This window comes from Zingiber officinale, chromosome 7B, assembly GCF_018446385.1.
Source record: "Zingiber officinale cultivar Zhangliang chromosome 7B, Zo_v1.1, whole genome shotgun sequence".
Lineage (NCBI taxonomy): Eukaryota > Viridiplantae > Streptophyta > Magnoliopsida > Zingiberales > Zingiberaceae > Zingiber > Zingiber officinale.
This window is the reverse complement of record NC_055999.1, coordinates 113,828,940-113,853,447: the sequence shown is the minus strand read 5'-3', so window position 1 is coordinate 113,853,447 and position 24,508 is coordinate 113,828,940.

The window sequence follows — 24,508 nt, the reverse complement described above, 5'->3', positions numbered from 1 at the left end:
CCTTGATAGTATATGCCCTAAGAAATGTCTACATAAATTTTCATGATTTTTCTATTTTTGTAGAATTTTAGGGGAGTTTCTAAAATTCACTGAAATAAATTTTCAATTTTTTCAGAGCTCCAATCGATCATATGATCGATTGGAGTGCCTCAATCGATCGGGCGATCGATTGAGAGGAGTTTTCTAGCGAGCAGAAGCTCGCTGCATTGATCAGCCAATCGATCCACGCAATCTGAATCGATCAGTGGATCGATTTAGATGGGTTCAATCGATTGGAACCCAACTCCAATCGATTGGGGATGCTGATTTTGGTCGGGAAAGCCTGATTTCAGCATTTTGAATCACCTTTAGTCTAGGTAACCATTCCTTACCCCTCAAAACACATTTATATATATTTAGGGGGAGTTTTCATGATGAAAACAAGGATGGATTGGTTAAGGAAGACTAAGTAGAGGTTTAGGTTGAGGTTTGGTTTCAATATTTAATTTTTGAACCTCAAAACTTCAAATTTGGATTTCCTAAAGGTTTAGGGATTCCAAGTCATTGTTGGTGTAATAACAGAAGTTACGTGCATGTCTTTAGGGGGAGTTACTCTTTAAGGACGTGAAAATCTATTTTTCATACACCTTAGAAGATGGTTAACTTTCTTTAGCGAAAATGCTCAAGGATGGACATTTGAATATAATGGAGAGTGGATATCTTCATTATTCAAGTGGTGTATGCTCACGGATGAGTATTTGATGACAATGAAGGGTATGTGATCTTCATTTGAATCGTGTGTGAATATACCAAATGGTATATGCTCAAGGATGAGCGTTAAGAATAATGAAGGGTATGGGACCTTCGTTATTATGTTGTGAATGACAAGTGAAGTTATAAACAACGTTGGGTAACTCTTCAGGGGGAGAGTTTTTTTTTATGTGTGTCAATAGGGGAGAATGTAGGATTTAAGTTAGGCCTTCATTACCTAAGAGGGAGTTTGCCCTCTAGAAAAGGAGGAGAATGAAGGGAAACTTCATTCATATTGGCATAAAGGAGTTTGAGGCTATGGGATTAGCCTAACTTAAAGGAGTTATTGTCAAACATTAAAAAAGGGGAGATTGTTGGTGCAATATTCCCCAAGGTTGACCTGGTTGACTGAGCTTGAATTGGTTCAAGCTCGAGTCTTGATATTTGAGTTTCGATGTTTGACAATACAGATAATACATGGAGATTGCAGGTGCAATTGTTCATGTGGGGAGATTGTGAAGGAGAGTCAAGTAGGTCAAGGTTGACTGGATACCTGACTGGAAAATCCTGGTGAGTGAAGTCAGGTGAAAAGTCCTAACAGGGAGGTTAGGCAGAAAGGAAAATCCTGGCGAGTGAAGCCAGGTGAAAGACCTAGTGAGTGAAGTTAGGCAGATGAGAAGTCCTAGTGAGTGAAGCTAGGCAGAAGGGAAGTCCTGGTGAGTGAAGTCAGGCATAGGAGAAGTCCTAATGAGTGAAGCTAGACAGAAGGAAAGTCCTGGTGAGTGAAGCCAGACAGAGGAGAAGTCCTAGTGAGTGAAGCTAGGCAGAAGGGAAGTCCTGGTGAGTGAAGTCAGACACAGGAAATCCAGATGGATCAAGGTTGATCGGGCGTCTAGTGTTGGAAAGACCAAGTAGGTCAAAGGGATTGACCGGATACTTGGCACGAGGAAATCCAGATGGGTCAAGGTCCACTAGACATCTGGTGGAAGTCCAAGTGGGTAAAAGGGATTGACCGGACACTTGGTAAGGGAGTCCTAGCAGGTCAAGGGTGACCAGATGCTAGGCATGATGTACTGATAGGTCATGTAGGACCATATGTTAGTTTGGGGGATGTTTGGACTTGATTTGGCAAGTCTCACATGGGATGGATCAATCAACCGATCGATTGGCTCATGCCCAATCGATCGGTTGATCAATTGGGTGAGATCCGCGGAAGGAGAACCTCCCAATCGATCAGTGGATCAATTGGGGAGAATTCCCGATCGCACAGAAAGCCTCCAAATCGATCGGCCGATCGATTGGGAGCTACGATTTCATGGAATAAGCCATGGATCGATCGGTCGATTGATCCAGGTGTTTCCTGAGAGCACGGAGGTGCTCTGGATCGATCGACCGATCGATCCAAAGCCTCCCCAATCGATTGGTAGTAATCCAATCGATTGGGATTCGACCGTTAGCGTGGTTTTTAACCGTTGGCGAGCAGTTCTCTCGGCAGTGCTTCCACGGCTTCGATTCTTTCTCTACAACGACTTCACAGCCACCTCTCCACAGTTCTCACCGCCAGTTCTTAAAGATTCTTGGAGGCTTGTGCTGGTGCACACCCAAGTCAAGAGGCAAGGAAGAAGTTAGGGTTAGGGTTTCTTGTGCAAACTTGTAAGATCTCATTGTATTTTGTTTCCCTTTCCTTTTTTCTTGTACTGAGAGCTTGTAAGGCTTCTCCGCCTTCGGTAGTTACCGTTAAGGAGTGTATTTCATAGTGGAGGATGTGTAAGTGTGTGGATCCTTGGATTAGTCACCTCTTGTTGAGGTGGATACCAAGTAAATCCTCTTATTAGCGTTGTTTTTGTTTCTGGTATCTTTTCTGCTGCTATCATCTTGAAGAAACAAGCAACGAAGAGCACGACGATCGTGAAGAACTATTCATCCCCCCCCCTCTAGCTACATTTCGGTCCCAACAATAATGACTTTACCAATCTACAAACCTTGTTTTCCTGTCCTGACACAAAAAACCCTTCAGGTTGCTCCATGTAGATTTCCTCTTCTAAATCTCTATTTAGAAAAGCTATTTTTATATCCATTTGATGTATTCCATGATTCCATAGAGCGGCTATAGCCAACAATACTCTAATGGAAGTTATTCTCGACACCGGAGAATACGTATCAAAGTAATCAAGGCCTTCTCGTTGTCGGTATCTATTGATTAACAATCTAGCCTTATACTTATCAATTGTGTCATCTGACTTCATTTCTTCTTGAAGATCCACTTGCAACTTAGTGGTTTACTTTTCGGAGGAAGATCTACAAGTTCTCAAGTGTGATTTTGTAAGATAGATTCTATCTCAGATGTAATTGTCTCTCTCTAATGAGGTCCGTCAAAAGAGCTTACTGCTTCAAAGTAACTTTAGGGCTCACTTTCCAACATGGAAGTGATAAAATATGATTTGTAGGATTTTTCCACCAGAGCTCTTTTGCTCCGTCTAGGCTCAACCTCGACTGGTTCATCATCTTCTTCTTCATCTTGTGTTTCATATGTCTCTTTTGAGAAGCTAGCATCCTCTCGAGTCTTATACGGAAACACATGCTCGACAAATGAGGTATTTCTCGATTCTATTATCGAGTTATTATGTATATCTGGTATTTGTGACTCATACACAAGTACATATCCAATAAATATGCAAACAACAATTTTTGGTACTATCTTAATCCTTTTCAAATTAGGCACCAACACTTTGGCAAGACACCCCCCACATTCGTAAATATTTATAAAACGGTTTTCTTCCATTCCACAACTCATAAGGGATCTTATCTATCTTCTTCTAGGGCATCTTATTTAAAAGGTAATTAGTTGTTAACACAACTTCCCCCCACATGAACTCTGACAGTCCAGAGCTCGATAGAAGAGCATTCATCATCTCCTTTAAAATTCGATTCTTTCGCTTATCAACTCCATTTTGCTGAAGAGTATAAGGAGCTGTTATTTTGTGCATGATCCCATATTAAGCACACAACTCAGTAAACGGTGATACATATTCACCTTCTCGATCACTTCGAACGACCTTAATCTTATTATTAAGTTGGTTTTCAACCTCATTCTTATATAGAGCAAATTTCTCTATAGCTTCATCCTTACTTTTGAGAAGATACACATAATAATATTTTATGTTATCATCTACAAAATTGAAGAAGTATTTATTCCCACCATGTGTTGGTGTACCTTTGAGGTCACACACATCGGTGTGAATTAGCCCAAGTAGTTCATTGCTTCTCTCAACGTGTTAAAAGGATGATCTTGTCATTTATGCTTCAACAAATCTCACACTTATATTTTGGGTCAAGGTGGAATGTAAGTATGCTTTGCATATTTATTAATCTACGTAACACATTGTAGTTAACATGTCCTAGCCTACCATGCAACAAACATGAAGACTCAAGCATATAAGTGGATGAGCTTTCATTTTTATTTAGCTTAGGCCTAATGGTCATTACATTGAGTTTGAACAACCCATCAGATACATAGTCCCTTCCTACAAACATTCCATTCTTTGACAATACAACTCTATCTGACTCAAAAATAATATGAAATTCATGCTTGTTTAACGGTGATCCGAGCACTAATTCTTTCAAATCTCCAGAACATACAACACATTGTTCAAAGTAAGGTCCTTGCCCGAGGTCATCTTCAGCACCACTTTTCCTTAGCCTATGATGTCCGAGGTTGCTGAGTTCCCCATGAACAGTTTATCTCCATTAACTTCTTTAAAGTTCTAGAGCAGCCCCTTATTGCAGCAGACATGTCTGATGGCTTTAGTATCAATCCACCATTGCGGGGGTTTTGAACCAATCAGGTTCAGTTCGGAGACCACAGTGCAGAGGTCGTCCATTTCTGATCCCTCTTTCAAGTTAGCCTCCTGCTTCTTCTTCGATTTTCTACATTCCAAAGATTTGTGACCAGCTCGACCATAGTTGAAGCATTTCCTAGAGAATTGCTTAATGCCTTCTCTGGGTCCCATCTTAGAAGTTTTTAGGTTTTTCCGCTTCGAGTTTTAACCATGCTCGACCATGTTGGCTTTCACAGTAGCCTGAGATAATAGTTTTCTCTCTGAACTCTTGTTGTTTTCTTTGATGCGAAGTCTAACAATGAGTTCTTCCACATTTATCTCCTTCCACTTATGCTTCAGGTAGTTCTTGAAGTCCTTCTAGCCTGGAGGTAACTTTTCAATAATAGCAGTCACTTGGAAGGTTTCACTCAAAACCATCCCTCCTGAGTGGATCTCGTGCAAGATCACCTGAAGCTCCTGGACTTGGCTGATCACCATCTTGGAGCCAACCATCTTGTAGTCTAGGAATAGACCCACGATGAACTTCTTGGCCCTTACATCGCCCGTCTTATACTTCTTGTTCAGGAACTCCCACAACTCCTTAGTTATTCTCTTTATACTATACATAGCGCATAGCGAATCAGCAAGGCAGTTGAGGATATAGTTTTGACAAAAGAACTCAGAATAAGTCCATGCCTCCACTGCACTGATGGTCTACGCATCAGCATCCTCAGCACGCTTGGGACGGTCCTCGATCAAGAATTGAGCCAGATTAAACGTGGTCAAGTAAAAGAGCATCTTCTGCTGTCACCTCTTGAAGTTCACTCTAGTGAACTTCTCTGACCTTTCCCCATGGTTGATTAGCACAATTTCAATTGGGGCGAAGGGGGCCTTAAGGTATTGAGTCTGTTGCACCTCAATATTTTGTTCTTTGGTCATCTCAACAGAACTGAATCTGTTTCAAAATTGTTGGATAATCTGTTGCCGGAGATATTAGGGAAATTACAGAATTGAAATTACACAAAATTAATTCTAACTTATCTATTGAGATGACCTGAGCGAATAATTTCAGGCTGCCAGCGGAGCTGGTTCTGCCAAGCTTCTAGAGGTCCGAGTTACAGAGTTGATGCGGTGCATAACAGAATCGGGAAGAAAATTCGTTGACTAAGATACCGAGGTCTGTGTTTAATGCAGTTTCCTTGAAATAGATTCATCTCACCTCCGACTGTGCTTCGAGGTTCTCTGAAGTCATCTGTTTCCCAGGATACAATAGCAAAACCACGCACACAACCAAGCACTGGTTGTTCGTGGCGAACTAAGAATGCACCCGAGTGCTATCACGAGTGGTTCAGCCGAACGGATGCACGACTGAGAGAGTTTTGTGGGAGAACACGGGTGGATAGAGGTTCACTTCCTGCTCTTCCTCTCACTTTCTCTTTCGCTTATCTTCCGCTCATCTCTTTGCTCAAGATCCAGCCTCCTAATATAGGATCTCTCACCTTGCCTGCAATGAATGACCAAATTATGGTAATTTAATATTGGGTTTAATGTCGTCATTAATAGGTTTAATGTCTTCATTAATGTTGAGACATTATGAAATCATTGTTAATGGATTTAATGACGCCATTAATGATGAGACGTTATAAAGCCACCATTAATGAGTTTAATATCATTATTAATGTCGAGATATTAAGGAATCACTATTAATTTCATATTAATGCTTCCGTTATACTCTTAATAAGATAGTAAAAAGATATTCATGTGATAAAATGTTGGTTCTTTCACTTGAGCAAATCTTGCCTCGACCGGTCCGGCATTCAACGTGCACAAGTCGTGCTCGCACATGAGTCAACCTTGGTTCAGTACAATTCGGACCCTGGATTTGCGTCTACCCCTACGCACCCACGCGTGAGAGAGTCTCTCCCCATGCATATGTTCACAACATCAATGCATGTGCTATAATTTAAAACAATTAAAAAGCCAAGAGACTTTGTAGGACTAACAACCTATGTATAATAAAGTCTTTCCGTCTTTACCTCTTTATTCCATTCACATTTCCAACCAGATTTAAACCATCGTCACACGAAAACTCATCCTATCTTTAATTAAGGATCCTATCTCTATTTAAGGACGAACTCAAGGGAGTGAATGAAATGTGAATGGATGAGAGGTAATGTCAATCTTCCCTTTGAACGTAAATACACAACTTCCTATGTCTTGGCCATTATACTAATTATTAATAGTCATCCGTAATTTACCTTCTCCATATTAGCTCAGGGACGAATTGACAGAGACGTTGAGGATGAGCAAATCACCTTTTGCCATAGTACATATACATCTTCCCAGCCTCATATAAAAATGCATCCCTAGATATCTAGGTGTTTGATCATTTTGGCCTATTCCCCAGGGACAATGTCATGTGAGATGAAAATGATAAATTAGATATATACAATGAACGGATCAAAAGACCATCATCCCATAGTTACATGTCCTATTTAAAGAAAAAATCCTTACAAATATATTATAATTAGATATTTAACTATGAATCCTTGATATTCTTCTGCTTCACTATGAAAATGAAAAATTACATGAGCAGTCTTGAATGGACAATCCATCTTGATTTTGCCGTGTTGTTGTTGACGGTGGTGACACTGGCAGACAACTCAAGTCTGCTGTGCAAATGTTGGCATGTGCAGTTCAAAAAAATGTATTCAAATCTGGTTGAATTCAAATGCATCTAACCATATTTTAATGGGGAAATATTAAAAATATATCTCCTTTTATTAAATCATTAAAAAAATTCTAATTTAGTATTAAAATCACCTCACTTTTAGTGATCTATCAAACTTTCTCTATCTGCAATCTACTAAACTGTTATAGCTATCTCCTGGCCAATTCCAAAATAATGAGATCCAAACCCAATCGGCCTATGTCCGTTAATGCGTCATAAAATTTGTCTTTTCGTTGAATACTGACATAGGTCTTAGGACCGATAGTAATGGTTGGAGGGGGATAAATAATAGTCTTTCTCATGTTTTTGATAAACTGTTTCTCGTCTGCAAAGGTTAATTAGTTGAGCAATGGAAAATAGAAACACAGAATTTAAAATAAAGACAATGACAAAGAACAATTTTACATGGTTCAACAATCCCCTTATCCTATGTTTGGATGGAGCGAGGAAAGGTTCATTAACGGAAGGAGAATGAAGGGAAAGTGAGGAGAAGTAAAGTATTTAACTTTTCCTTATTTGGGAGGGAGGAAAGGTTCATTAATGTTACTTTGTTTGGGAGAAAGGGAAGAGGAATGAAGGTTAAATAGATAAAGTTACAAAAATACTCTTACTTTTTAAATTAGACATGTTTTATAATATTAATATTTATTTTATAAATATAAATTAGATATTTTTAATAATAAAATTAATTTTTTATATTATCATTTAAATTAGTTATTTTTTTAATAAAAAATTAATCTTTTTTATATTATCCATAATAAAATAATGAATTATCGATAATCAAGTAATTAAATGAGAAATAATGAAAATAATAATTTTAGAAACCTTAAATAAAAAATTTTGAAAGATAACACTGTCTTATTAAATTTTGATAGAAAAAATTAAAAAATAATAGATATCCTCTTAAATTATGACGATAAAAATGATTTTTCCCTTCAATTTAGTTAGAAGACGTGTCGGATTCCCTTCTCTAATAATCTGGCAGTAAGCGAGATGTGAAGAAGGCGAGGAAATTGGACTCCGGCGATATAGTAAAATTAAAAATTGGAACATTTCTTAAACTATTAAGAACAAGGATAAAATTGGAATAAAAAATCTTTTATTTTCCTTTCCGCTTCCTTATACCCTAATTCGGGGTGTAAGAAAATCTCTCTTTCGCTAGATAACGAAGGTTAAAGCTTACTTTTCCTTCCCTTTCCTCACTCCTTCCCAAACAAGGTTCAAAATTTCCCTTTCCCTTATTTTTCCTTCCTTCCCCTTCCCTCACCTCTTCCCAAACAGACCGTTAAGGATTTTTAAGGCACAACCCTGATCTATAAGTGGATCATCCCTCAAAGTATTCTCTAGATTTCCTCATTCTTATGAGCAACAAGAGGTGGAGAAATCTTTCCGCAATCTTCTTACAATATTGTAAGATTGAGTACAAAGAAGAAGATAACAAGATTTTCAATAAACGAAGCAAAGATAGTACATGTATCAAAGTTTCAATAGTCTTTTTAGCCTCCAACCCTTCTTAATATAGAGCTTTTTATTTGAGTTGTGTGTAGTTACCATTTTTCAATTTGGTCAGCCTCAAGAAGGCCTCAGTTGATTGTGATGGTGCAAATGTGAAGGCTTGTGTTGATGAAAAACATAGGATGGAGGGGTGAATAGGATACCTATAATAAAAATATTGTTTTTTCTTTTACTAATTATTTAGCAACATCACACACATATTAAAATAAATATAATTAAGATATTCAAATAAAGACAGTATTTTACTTGATTCAAAAACTCATAGGGTTTGCTACTCCAATATGAAGGATCATGAAAAGCAATAGAGAAAGATGGATATCACTCAAAAAAATAAATTTTAAAAAACTTTTATATTTTTATAAACTCGGAGTACAGAGGAAATAATAACAAAGGACACAACACATATACACGAGTTTTTACTTAGTTCATAGTCCTTAGGACTGCTACTCCAAAGTCTATGATCTAATCATGGACCGCTTACAGTAGGTAAACATTATTTTTCCCCTTTCTAAAAAATTTTCAAAGGTTGTGAAAACTTCTTACAAATGAAAAGGTACGGTAACACTTTACCGTCCTTTTAAAAATGAATGCACAAAGGAAATGAAAAGAATTACTGATAGCAAGAAAAGTTGAGTGTAGGTTATCGAAGAGCATAGCAACGCAAATGAGTTGCTTTAAGCATGAGATAAGGGCTTCAGAGCGTGTAAGTTGATGATATGAACGCTATGTTCGAGCCTTCTTTTATAGCCTTTAATCAGTCGACTAATCCTCTGGTTTGGTCAATTGATCTCCTCGATAACCAGATCTAGATTTGGTTTATCGGTCAATCGAACACCTTTTTCGACTGAACCTGCCACATCAGCTTTTCAACTTGATTCCATAGCTAACTTGGCTCTTCCAGTGGCCTAAACTGGGTTTTCCAGTTGCCTGAACCTCATCGAGTCGTTGTCAAATCGCCACATCATCTCGACAAAGCCCATCCTTCCGCCACATTAGCAAGTTGAAGTTTATCTTGACCGAGCATCTTGACATGTCAGGAATCCGAAGTCTATCCTCTGTCACGTCAGCAATCTAAGACTTGTCCTTGTCCACATCAATGTCATTCTAGCTCGACAGATACTTTAGCTACCATGTCATAATACTGTGCCATCTCAGTTTCTGATTGATTGAACCTTACTGTTCAGTTGTCCGGACTGTTCAGTCGATTGAATCTTATATTTTGGCCGACTGAGCCCTGCAAAACAACTTTTGCATAGAATCTAGTAAATATATGAATGTTCTAAATGTGACATTTAATCAACTGTTGATCTTAACTTCTAATTATGAGTAGGATTCTTAATTGGATCAGCACCTAAATTTGTCCCCTTAATGAGGACGCATTTCAGAAGGACCACTCTTCTCCTAGATTTACCTTTACTTATCCTTCTTGCCAAACATCTAGTCCAGCTAACCTGTTTCAGCTTCCTTTGCTTAGCTTATGATCCCTTGACTCACCAAGTCTTCCTTTGACTTAATGTATGATATCCTGACCCATCAAGTTATTTCTACCAGATGTCTGGTCCCACTTACCTTATCTAGACTTCCTATGCTTGATGTCTAGTTCTCTTAAATAGCTAAGACTTTCATTGCATTCCTAGTATCTAGTCCACTTGATCTATTAGGGGTTTCCTGTTAGGTCCTGCCCACTTAACACAACTATCATATCACAAGGATTTAACTTTAAATCTTTGTCAACATCAAAATAATGGTACAATTATCTAATACTCCTTAAACCAATAAGCTCTGCCTTTTTATGTCTAACCATCTAGTTTAAAATTAAGAAAAATACATAATAAGTTTTTACAAATATTTTTAAAACACCCCTTGAATTTTAAAACTCCTCCTTAAGTTTTGAAAAATAAAAAATATTAAACTTTTTCAAACTTTAAATCACATATTCTCCCCCTTTAACACATATCAAAATGAAAAAAAATATGTTTCAAAAATCTTAAGTTTTGAAAAAATATTATTAATTTTCAAAAATAAATTTTGGAAACTTTTTTCAAAACTTTCAAAGTGTTAGGACCACTGGCGGCCGGCTGGGGGGGAATAGCCCCTGCACAAATAAAACAACTAACTTAATTAAAGAACACTTGCATAAGAAATGATAAAGAAATAAAAAAAACAGAGGCACAGAAGTTTTTACTTGGTTACAACTGGGAAGGTTGTTAATCCAAGGAAGCAGAGCGCACTAATATCTCCTTCAGACGGAGAAGCCTCTTTACAGCAATGATCACCCAAAAAGATGAAGCTAAACGAAAACTGGAAGCGTACAAGTGTTGTTTCTCAAGATGCTTGTTGTCTTTAGCTTTTTGGACCAAGGCTATATTTATTACCTTGGTCGGGGCACCTAGAGGGGGATAAAACTTTATCCCCTTCGCAACAAATTGCAATCAAATGCGATCCGGATATAATTCAATTCTCGGCGCCCAGACCAAGAAAGTCAACTAAGTTGACTTTTTCTAGTCCAAGCCTTCTACTCCGGTTTCACTCATCTCGATCCGGGTCTCCTGCTCTGGTTCCTCTTGCATGGGTGATCTCGGCCATCCGGAATAGGACTCACCCGAACACAACTTCCGGTCTTCTCGAGCAAACTTCCACTTTGACTTCTCATCCCTTGGAAACGTCGCGCGCCTCCTTCTCGTTCGCCCGCATACTCTTTCGCAGCACCTCGTCCCTCAGAGGCAACGAGCCCGTTGGCTCTCTCCTATGTTGTCCTTCTCGCTAGCTGCGTCTTTTGCTCGACTCCTTATGCTCCTAAGTTCCTGCACACTTAGACATAAGGTTAAACACAACAGGACTTAACCTAAGTTGGTTAATCACATCAAAACTACCTTGGGGTACCAACATAAAGTACTTAACAAATTTTCTTCAAAAACCCTTAACAAATTTTCAATATTATTTTCAAAGTATAGTCAAAGCTATTTCCAAATAATTTTCAAAGTATATGTTGGGACCTTTGTGTCCGGGTAGAGAGGAGTGTAAATAGCCTTTCTTCAACTTCTTCCTACAGCTTTGTTAGTGGAAACAAAAAACAAGGGAAAGCTAGAAGGAAATACAAGGAAATACAATGCTAACTACTAGATTTACTTAGTCTCCACCTCCTAGATATGACTAATCCAAGGATCCACACCGATGAGCACACCTCCACTATGAAATTCTCCTTCTTGAACCAAACACGAAGGCAAAGAAACCTTTACAAGATGATCTCTTCCTCTTACAAGATGAAAGATGAGTTTAGGAGAAAGAGATTGAGAGTATGGAAGCTTAGAGATCACTTAGAGAGCTTAAGAATGTTTTTGCATGAATTGTTGTTGTTCTCTTCAAGCTCTCAAGCCTTTTATATTTGAGGTTGATTTCTAAAACTCTGATTACCAATCGACTGATGAGAATATCAGTCGATTGGTAACAAATAATGACTATTGTTCCTTTCAAAATGTCACGCCCCGGGGAAGTCCCTGTCCGAAGAAATTTCGGCAGCACCTTCCCTATAAGGGTGACAATCTGAAACATTTTTACAGATACAATATACATCAGCCACAGGCGGCTGGAATATACACACAACCACGCAGTTATAAATGCAGCCTACTCGGCTGATATCATAAAAATACAACCACGCAGTTATATATAAATCTAACATCCCACTCAGCTGTACCAAAATCAAACACAGCGAAAATCCAATAGACAACACATACAACTATAAACAAAGACTGCTAGCCGGCTAGGCTTACACCACACAACAACACAACACTCCGGAAACAAAACCGGAACACAAAGCCAAATACACACATTCATATACCAAAATACAAATAAATAAAAACGAAGACAGGTCTTCTGATGTGACGTGGGGACCGGCAGGTAGGATACTCCAAGCAACTCCATAAACAACCTGGTACCTGAAAAGATAGTGTCCGCGGGGGTGAGTTCAATAACTCAGCAGATACCAGTTGACATGTATAGTAAGCTATAACAGACAGTAATAACTATGGAGTACAATTTAAGTTGGTTTCTAGTACCATAAGGATTCATGCTTGGACTTGGTTTCTAGTAGTTCGATTCATAATTGATAGGTACAATTTAAGTTGAGTTTTAGCTTTGTATCCTAGTTGGATTAACTATATATGATCCTTTGTTTTCCAAGTATCATATCATAATTTTTGGAATCCAAAGTGAATCATTCCAATGATTCTTTAAGTTCTTTAATTTGAACTTTCAGAGTGGAATTTTTTTCTCTAGTTGTTGGAGATAGCCCCTGCACAAATAAAACAACTAACTTAATTAAAGAACACTTGCATAAGAAATGATAAAGAAATCAAAAAGACATAGGCACAGAAGTTTTTACTTGGTTACAACTGGGAAGGTTGTTAATCCAAGGAAGTAGAGCACACTAATATCTCCTTCAGACGGAGAAGCCTCTTTACAGCAATGATCACCCAAAAAGATGAAGCTAAATGAAAATTGGAAGCGTACAAGTGTTGTTTCTCAAGATGCTTGTTGTCTTTAGCTTTTTGGACCAAGGCTATATTTATTACCTTGGTCGGGGGCACCTAGAGGGGGATAAAACTTTATCCCCTTCCCAACAAATTGCAGTCAAATGCGATCCGGATATAATTCAATTCTCGGCGCCCAGACCAAGAAAGTCAACTAAGTTGCCTTTTTCTAGTCCAGGCCTTCTGCTCCGGTTTCACTCATCTCGATTCGGGTCTCCTGCTCTAGTTCTTCTTGCATGGGTGATCTCGGCCATCCGGAATAGGACTCACCCGAACACAACTTTCGATCTTCTCGAGCAAACTTCCACTTTGACTTCTCATCCCTTGGAAATGTCGCGCGCCTCCTTCTCGTTCGCCCGCATACTCTTTCGCAGCACCTCGTCCCTCAGAGGCACCGAGCCCGTTGGCTCTCTCCTATGTTGTCCTTCTCGCTAGCTGCGTCTTTTGCTCGACTCCTTATGCTTCTAAGTTCCTGCACACTTAGACACAAGGTTAAACACAACAGGACCTAACCTAAGTTGGTTAATCACATCAAAACTACCTTGGGGTACCAACATAAAGTACTTAACAAGTTTTCTTCAAAAACCCTTAACAAATTTTCAATATTATTTTCAAAGTATAGTCAAAGCTATTTCCAAATAATTTTCAAAGTATATGTTGGGACCTTTGTGTCCGGGTAGAGAGGAGTGTAAATAGCCTTTCTTCAACTTCTTCCTACAACTTTGTTAGTGGAAACAAAAAAACAAGGGAAAGCTAGAAGGAAATACAAGGAAATACAATGCTAACTACTAGATTTACTTGGTCTCCACCTCCTAGATATGACTAATCCAAGGATCCACACCGATGAGCACACTTCCACTATGAAATTCTCCTTCTTGAACCAAACACGAAGGCGAAGAAACCTTTACAAGATGATCTCTTTCTCTTACAAGATGAAAGATGAGTTTAGGAGAAAGATTTTGAGAGTATGGAAGCTTAGAGATCACTTAGAGAGCTTAAGAATGTTTTTGCATGAATTGTTGTTGTTCTCTTCAAGTTCTCAAGCCTTTTATATTTGAGGTTGATTTCTAAAACTCTGATTACCAATCGACTGATGAGAATATCAGTCGATTGGTAACAAATAATGACTATTGTTCCTTTCAAAATGTCACGCCCCGGGGAAGTCCCTGTCCGAAGAAATTTCGGCAGCACCTTCCCTATAAGGGTGACAATCTGAAACATTTTTACAGATACAATATACATCAGCCACAGGCGGCTGGAATATACACACAACCACGCAGTTATAAATGCAGCCTACTCGGCTGATATCATAAAAATACAACCACGCAGTTATATATAAATCTAACATCCCACTCGGTTGTACCAAAACCAAACACAGCGGAAATCCAATAGACAACACATACAACTGTAAACAAAGACTGCTAGCCGGCTAGGCTTACACCACACAACAACATAACACTCCGGAAATAAAACCAGAACACAAAGCCAAATACACACATTCATATACCAAAATACAAATAAATAAAAACAGAGACAGGTCTTCTGATGTGACGTGGGGACCGGCAGGTAGGATACTCCAAGCAACTCCATAAACAACCTGGTACCTGAAAAGATAGTGTCCACGGGGGTGAGTTCAATAACTCAGCAGATACCAGTTGACATGTATAGTAAGCTATAACAGACAATAATAACTATGGAGTACAATTTAAGTTGGTTTCTAGTACCATAAGGATTCATGCTTGGACTTGGTTTCTAGTAGTTCGATTCATAATTGATAGGTACAATTTAAGTTGAGTTTTAGCTTTGTATCATAGTTTGGATTGACTATATATGATCCTTTGTTTTCCAAGTATCATATCATAATTTTTGGAATCCAAAGTGAATCATTCCAATGATTCTTTAAGTTCTTTAATTTAATTTGAACTTTCAGAGTGGAATTTTTTTCTCTAGTTGTTGAATTTGAGTTGAAGTTTCACTTTAAACTTGTTTAGTCAAAGAACTTGGGTTAGTCTCCTTCTTAAGGACTTTTACCTCCTTTTAAAGTAATTTGACTCGGACATTGAATTTAACTAACTTTCACATTAAATAATGGATCATATCATACAATTTTTTAACTAAATGAGAATGTATCTCGTTGTTTGGTTTATCTGAAACGGATATGAATCTATGATTTTTCTCGAACTCAACTTCAGATTCAAATCTAGATTCGAGCTCGGGCTTAGTCTTGGCTACTTGTTCTTGCACATGTAGTGCTAGAAAGCTCACTTAAGCTTGTTCTTCCTCGTCTAATTCTCCGTCCTGTATTTTAATATTATATAGTTTATTTAAACATAAATCACACTTACTTACCTTCATGTCAGAGGTCCCTTGTGTAGCTCGATCAACTTCTCCAATAGATACTTGGTGCTTTTGAAGGATCTAACTCAATTCAGTTCTTCTTTGATTACGTTGTATTGTAGGATTTGAGTTGCTTTAGCGTCAACGTCTTTCGATGGCAGGGAGCTTGAATCTAGTATAGATCATGATCCACATTTCCACCTGAGTCTTTAGGTGGTACTCCATTCGATCCTTCCAGTAGCTGAAGTCCTCTCTAGAGAAAAGAGGTAGGCGGGCGATACTATAGAATTCTTGATAGCCCATCAAATCAAATCTTACACACATAAAAATAAATGAGAAAAAAAATGTCCCATGACTAGGTGTTGAATTAGTAGTATGGAAGAAAAGAAATAAGGTGGAAAATGATTCAAGTGGTGTTGCATTAATTTTGATCAATTTAAAAAATTGAAAGTGTCAATATTATCACTTATTCTACTAAACGCATTGATGAGTTACATACTGTACAAAGAATTAAAACCAAGCATATGCAAGCAATTAAAGAATGTGAATATGGAACTGGGGTCAATCATATTGGTAATTTGCAGCGACCAGAAGCTACTTGTTAGAGTTCTCACTATGACTCAGTAAAAAGCTTGATAGGTATGTGTTGGTACAGCGGGGCTGACAAGAGGGGGTGAGGGAGGGGGGGGGTGAAGGGGGGATTGCCCGTCTAATAAAAATTAACCTTTCCTGATCTTCCAACTCGGATTAATAGCACAATTATAACAAAAAGAATTAAACAACTAAAAATAGAAGAGACTAACAAATTAGCTTGGTTACAACCTGAATGGTTGTTAATCCAAGGCAATGAAGAGCACTAGTAGATCTCCTTCGTTGCAGGCGGAGAAGCCTCTTACAGACAATGACAGTTCAAGAAATAGACTAGGAAAGTGTATAAGAGTTGTAGTTACAGTTGTTCTTTATTTGCTAGCTTCAGGGCCTTTTTATAGCTGCTAGAAAATCTTATCCAAAGGTGGAAGACGTCTTTAAGAGGATTCAAGGCGCCTTTAATCGATTAAGTTTATCCGTACGAAGATAAAACTTTATCTTCACTAACGACTGTCGGAAGGCGCCTCCAAGGGATGGAAGGCGCCTTCATATTATTCATCGAAGGCGCCTTCCAAGCCTCTGAAGGTGCCTTCAACACTGTTCATAGAATGCGCCTTCAAAACCTTTTAGGGAGCCTTCAGCACTGTTCATCCGGAAATGATTAACTTCCCTTGTTAACCATTCTTCACTCTATTTGCTTGGGTGATATTCCGGCCATCCGAAATTGAACTCACCCGAACCCAACTCCAGCATTCTCCTCGGGCAGCTTTCCTCCCTAGCTTCTCGTCCCTCAGACCGTCGCGCGTGTCCTTCTCGTCGGCCGGTGTACTTTTCCACAGTACTTTATCCTTCGGATGCACTGAGTGTGTTGACTCCCTTCCTGTGCCATCATTCTCACTGGCTGCGTCTTCCGCTCGACTTCTTGTGTTCCTAAGCTCCTGTACACTTAGACACAAGGATCAAACACAACAAGACCTAACTGAACTTGGTTGACCACATTAAAACTATCCCGAGGTACTTACAATCTCCCTCTTTTTGATGTGTATCAACCCAAGTTTAAGTTAGGGTAAAAATTATAAAAAAATAAAAGTGATAACAAATTACTTGCAAAATAAGTAAAAAAAATTGCTTACAAACAAATAAGTAAAAAATTCTAAATCCTAACTCTCCTTGAACTTGTACCTATTCCCCACCCCCCTTGATCACATCAAAAAAAATTGAAAAAATTAAAATAAAGTTTTTAGAAAATTTGAAATATTTCTCTAGGGGTAGTTAACAAAAATTATCAGTAAGTTAACATAGTTTAGAAATAATCAATAGAAATGTTTTCATAAAAAAATTAGTAACGAACATAGTTGATTTATTTTATTAGAACAATCAATTTTGTAAAAAATATTTTTCAACTCTAAAAATTCTTCTAAATTTTTTTTAAAAAAATAATTTTTCAGAAAATAATTCGTAATAATTTCATTAAAATTCAAAAAATGTCAAAGAATTTTATAATGATAGTGAATCATTATAGAAAAATAAAAGTTTCCAAAAATAAGTTTCTGAAATATTTTTAATTTTTTTAAATACGGTTTAAAAACAACTCAACAAAAGATAATTTCGAGAATATTTCATTTTATATAGATAAAATTTTGAGTAAAAAGTTTGATCAGAAAGTTAAAGAAAAATGATTAATTTTATCGACGAGAATAAATCAGATAAATTAAATTTCTAACATGCAAATAATTTTTTTTAATTATCTAAACAAAATTTAAGAATCCAAAATAAATTATGTTCTACTAGGTTAACCAAATATTTGGGAGGTATATAATTTTTAGGAATTTTCCTAATTTGTCCTGGTGATTTCTAATGTACCAATTGATTTTACAATAATTTCTAAGTCTTGGTTTTTGATAGTAATTAGAATATGCATGATTATCTTTCAATTTCTCTATTTGTGTTTTCAATTTTTCGTTTTCTAATTTCAAATTATCAAACAATTCTAGTGGACATGTATTGGCTAATTATCTTTTCAAGTCCATATTTTCTTTTTATAATTTGCACATGTTTTTAGAAAGCATTTTGATAAATTCAAATAATTCCTCAAGAGGTCGGGAGCGTACCTTACTCACCATTACAATTCTGTTGTCCGATACTCCCCCATCATCGCTGCTTTCTTCCAAAGATGCCCCCTTCATTGATTTTTATCTCGGATGAGCTTCCTTTGTCTTTAGGTAGGTATTCGGCTATAAATGCTATTCCTGCAATTTTCTCAGACTCAGGTTCTTCGGACGACGACTCAGTGTCCATCGAGGACTTAAATTCAGCTTCTTTTGGTTCTTCATAGAGTTTTAAGAATTTTTCCCAAAGTTAGTTTGCACTCTTGTAGTTGCCAATTTTGTTAAGTCCTCAACTAGTAGTACACTCATAAGATGAAATTCAGCCTTACCGTTTGTCATAAACTCATCGTGCTGCTTTTTGGTTTAGAGGTGTTCTTCGAGTTCTTCTCGGTTCTTGCTCTTTGGTGCTTCAAAGTCATATTTCATTATTAATAAAATATTAAAATCTATCATAAAGAATACATTCATTCGTCGCTTCCAAAATGCAAACTCTCCCTCAAACACTGGTGGGTAGATGCTAGCTCCGGCCATCATCTTTGTACTTTAGTCTGCGGTTAGTCCTTTTGAAGTAGTTGGGCTCTGATACCAATTGTTGGTGCAGCAGAGTCGGTAAGAGGGGGTGATTTCTTGCCAAATAAAAATTAACCTTTCCCGATCTTCCAACTCGGATTAGTAGCACAATTATAACAAAAGAAATTGAACAACTAAAAATAGAAGAGGCTAAGAAATTAACTTAGTTACAACCTAGATGATTGTTAATCTAAGGCAGTGAAAAGCACTAGTAAATCTCCTTCATTGCAGGCGGAGAAGCCTCTTACAAAAATTGACATATCAAAAAATAAACTAGGAAAGAGTACAAGAGTTGTAGTAATAGTTGTTCTTTATTTCCTAACTCTAGGGGTATTTTTATAGCTCTTGGAAAATCTTATCTGAGGGTGGAAGGTGTCTTCAATCGGTCAAGTTTTATCTGTGCGAAGATAAAACTTTATCTTCACTAATGATTGTCGGAAGGCGCCTTCAAGAGATGGAAGGCGTCTTCGTACTGTTCATCGAAGGCACCTTCAGTACTATTCACAGAAGGAGCCTTCAAAGCTTTTTAAGGCGCCTTCAGTACTATTCATCCAAAAATTAGTAACTTCCCTTGTTAACCATTTTTTGCTCCGTTCGCTTGGGTGATGCTCTAGCCACCTAGAATTGAGCTCACCCGAACCCAACTCTGGCCTTCTCCTCGAGCAGCCTTCCTTCCCGGCTTCTCATCCCTCAAGTCGTCGTGCGCGTTCTTTTCGTCCGCTAGTGTATTCTTCCACAACACTTCGTCCTTTGGATGCACGAAGCCCGTCGACTCCCTTCCTATGTCATCATTCTCGCTGGCTACGTCTTCCGCTCGACTTCTTATGTTCCTAAACTCCTGCACACTTAAACACATGGATCAAACACAACAAGACCTAACTGAACTTGGTTGACTACATCAGAACTACCCCGTGGTACTTACAGTATGTACCCTGCAACTTGCAAAGTTTTTGAAGTTCTTAGTGACTATTCTCCATATGGAAAAGCTAAGGATGAGTTCGAGGGATTTATAGACAAACTTTGAATTTGTGTTCATTTTATATTTAATGCATAAAATTATGAGAACAACAGATACTCTTTGTCAAATTCTTCATAGAAAATCTCAAGACATTTTGTCTACTATTTCATTTATTTTTGCTACTAAAATTCTATCCTTCAAGAACTTAGAGGATGTGGGTGGGAAGAATTTCTTCATGAAGTGAAAGTTTTTTTTTACAAGAAATGAAATTAATGTGCCCATGTGTATATAAGATTAGTCGTTCTCATTAGCAAACTATAGTTGAGCATCATTACCACTTTGATGTTTTTAATGTAGCAATAGATTTCACCTTGATGGAGTTAAATGCTCGATTTAATGAGTCATCAGTGGAACTTCTTTCTCTTAGTACAGCTTTAGATCCTAAAAATTCATTAAATCAATTAATAGTGATGATATTTGCAAGTTTGCAATGAAATTTTATTCTGAAGATTTCATAAATCAAGACATCATTGCTTTGAAGTATGAATTGATACATTATAAATTTAATGTGATACAAAATTTGAATGCTTCTATACTTGTTGAGTTGTGTCAACAATTGACTAAAAGTGGATGGTAAAATTTTTATGTTATGTTGACTAGACTGACTCGTCTTGTTTTTACATTACCTGTTTCTACTGCCACTACTAAACGAGCCTTCTCAACAATGAAGCATGTGAAGACAACACTTCGCAATAAAATGAAGGATGAATTTCTTGAATATTATTTGACACTCTATATATTGAATGAGATTTAGCTAAGAATATAGATGTAGATTTTATTATAAATGAATTTTATATTTCAAAATCTCGTATGAGATAATTTTGTTGGATAGAATAATGTAATGACTTTTTTTATTATACATCTATTTTTTTTATATAATAATACATAATTTATTATGTTAATTTCAAGCCCCCACTTTTTATGCTAGATCCGTCCCTACTTATACACGTTTACTTATATATGAATATGACTCATTATTACTTTTTATTATAATTAATGATACTGACTTTTTGTTAAAATTGCAACACACACAAATGCAATTGAGAATTGACATGTTCATTATTAGGAGATTTAATTTGCATGATAGCAATATGTAAGTCATAATTTAAAAGTCATTTCTAAACCCTAATTAGTTTCCAAACCCTAATTAATTTCATATTTGTATTTTACTTTTTGGCATGATAAATTTTTTCATCAAATGTATTAAATGTTATAATATCTATATTTTTGTTTTCTTATTAGGAAGCGATCAATAATCACTCTCTATAATGACAGAAAAGATGTACCTTTGGTGAGTGAGTACAGAATGGTACTCCCTCATCCACCTCTACACCATCAAGATTGAGCTGGATGTCCTGCAAGAGTCTATAGTTGCATGAGAGACAATGATTTCTAGATTGAAGTAGGAGTTGAAGATGATAATGGAGGCATAAGAAAGACATAGGAGCGTGATCGACAAACACCTGAATTGTTAGAAAACATAGGGGATGATGTAACATGACTAGATATTTTGAATACCCTATTTAAATCTTCCAAGGGAATTCGATCGCATGAGTGCCATGATAAATGATATAAAGATTAGATTAATCATAGAATTTGAAAATTTATTTAGTTACTTATGATTTGATTGATGGTTAAGTTTACTTATAATATGTGCATATGTATTTATACTAATATTAATTGTATGATATTTTTATTAAGAAATTAGTTGTTTTTAATGTTTTTAATCTATTTGAAATGTGTTATTATTTCTTGTAAATAAAATTATAAATAGATTTATAAATGAACTAAGATTATATTTAGTAGGTTATTTGAGATCGAATAATGATAGATTTAAGATAAAACTAAAGACAAAATTTAAAATTAAAATTAATATGATTTGACCAAATAAAAAATGAATATATAAATAACTTTTTAATTATTATAAATAGATTATTTTTGTCCCAAAATAGCTTTAGGACTTTCACAAGTAGATTCATGAGATGACATTTTATATTTTAATTAAATTTTCTTTATAGATAGAAAAATAATCTTTAGAGACTATTTTTATATCTATGAAAGCCTATTTTCTTGAAGTGGAATTTATTATAATTGCAACATATGTAGATGATTTGAACAACATTATGACTTTTAGAGTGCTTCAAAGAACAATCAATTATTTGAAGAGGAAATTTAAAATCAAAGATTTTGATAAAATAAAATTTTGCCTAGACATTCATTCAAACATTTAAAAGATATAATTTTTATTCATAGAACTTATAATAAAAATATTTTGTAGCAAATTAATATGAATAAAACCCATCCATTAACTAATCCAATGGTTAATTGATCATGCAATATTCAAAAGGATCATCTCTGATATCGCAGAGATAATAAATAACCTTTTGGACCTAATAAAAATAATTAATCAGATTATATATCATTGAACTTGGGGTGATCGGTCCAGTAGTCCAACGTAATGTAATTAATGCTTTAATATATTTTGATAATAATATTAGATGTGATCAAGGATGGAGGCAATGGTGAAGCCTTCATGTAAACACACATCTTTCTTTGTTTTTTCTTTTCATCAAAATGATTTTCTATGTTAAAAAAAATTAATGGACGAACACCCTAAATTTTCATTCAAAAATATCATACTTTACTAAATATCATATATATTATGCTAATTTTGACCAAAATTATTCAAATATTAGTTAAAACTAATTAAAATTGCTTCAATGCTATTTAAAAGTGCTCTAATGCTATTTAAAAGTGCTTTAACCTAGTTTTAAAATGCTCTACGTTGGCTCATATTACTTTACTATTGATGAAAATTACTTTTAATTTGATCAAAATTACTGCAATGTTAATCAAAAGTACTCTAACGCTAATCAAAATTACTCTAATATTAGATAAATTGCTCCAACTTGGTCAAGACTATTCTAGCTTGGTCAAAATTATTTGAGAGGGGATTCATAATGTAATTATGGTCGGATTGTGATCACGATTTAGTTATAATTAGTTGTGATTTTTTTTGGATTAACCTTTCCATTCAGATTATAGTTTGGGTCGGGATGGAGGATTGAAAGCTGCCCGAAAGTCGCCAACAATGGGCGGGTGGCCGAATTGTCGGGCGTCGAGCTAAGACAATCTCCCCTGCTCATCCAGATCCAAACTATAATCTGGATGAAAAATGAATTAAAAAAATCATAACTAATTATAATTGAATCACGGTCATTATAATTATACTGTAGAGTATTTCCGATCCATAACATGAGTATTAGGTCTCAAACTATTTCACTATTGATTAAATTTGTTTTAACGTAACACTTCTTTAATTTAGTCAAAAACTATTCTAACAATATTTTAGTAATTTTAGTTAAAATTATTTTTAATCAAAATTCTTTCAAGACGAAATAATTTTAGTCGAAGTTGCTCAATATTATTGTAGTTTTGATTAAAACTATTTCATATTGTGAGGAAAACTACGATAATAATATTGGATTGAAAAATAATGTAGAAGAAAAAGAATAAAAGACTCTTTTGATATAATTTTTTTTTCATAGTACTCTCTTTTGGAGCAACATAGTACTATCTTTTGATGATAGAAAGCACACTTCTAATTTTTGCTCAAACACTTTTTATTATACAATTATTAGTTTTTTATTTTTAAATATTTTTCATATATATATTTTTTTAGTTAATACCAAGTATCCCAGCTCTTTGAATCAATTAATTCTAAAGATGGCCGGTCTAGTCCCATAAAATTTTTTTACCGGATACTAAGGTAAATCGGGAAATACTCATGGAGGTCCATCCAGACGGCTAACGTTCTTACATCCACTTCTCACAAAAAGAAAAATACCCTATAATATGCTGTAATTGAGATTCAAACCTTAGATTTCTTGATTATTCATTAGAAAGTCTAACCATTGCAATATGTCCCTTGCATTTACATAAATTGGAACCCCGATTTCATATCTCTATGATTGATGGTGTCAAGAGAAGGAATATATTGGGAATACAATCAAAATTCTATATTGAATTCATAGAGTCCCCTCAGATGGGTCTAGTGGCTAGCGCATGAGGTGTTGCCACAATGAGGTCTGGGGTTCGAATCTCGGCAAAGCCGAGGTAAATACCTCCCTTATGTGCTAGTCACTATTCTAAAGGCTAGTAGCCGGCCGTGATTTACCTCATCCGTGTTGGCCCTGGGACGGGTTGGCGGGGGCGCTAGGGGCGAGCATATTCGTCTTTTGCCACAATATTAAATTCATAGAAAAGATCATGATTTAAAAGATGAAAGATATCTTAAGCCCAAATTGAATAATATCATATCAATATGAAGATATGTTAATTCTTTTAGAACAATTTGTATTAGAGCTCGGGGCGCCAGAATGACTAATCGTCGACTGTGTATTAACAAAAAGGGATTAAGAAATGACCAGATCTAACATCCACCCACCTAAGTTTGAGGGTGAGTTCACCATATGGAAAAAGAAAATGAAGGTAGTTGATCCTATCCGAAGGCTATAAGATTGTGTGTTGGCTCTGATGGGTGGTTGGTCGAAGAATAATGAGCT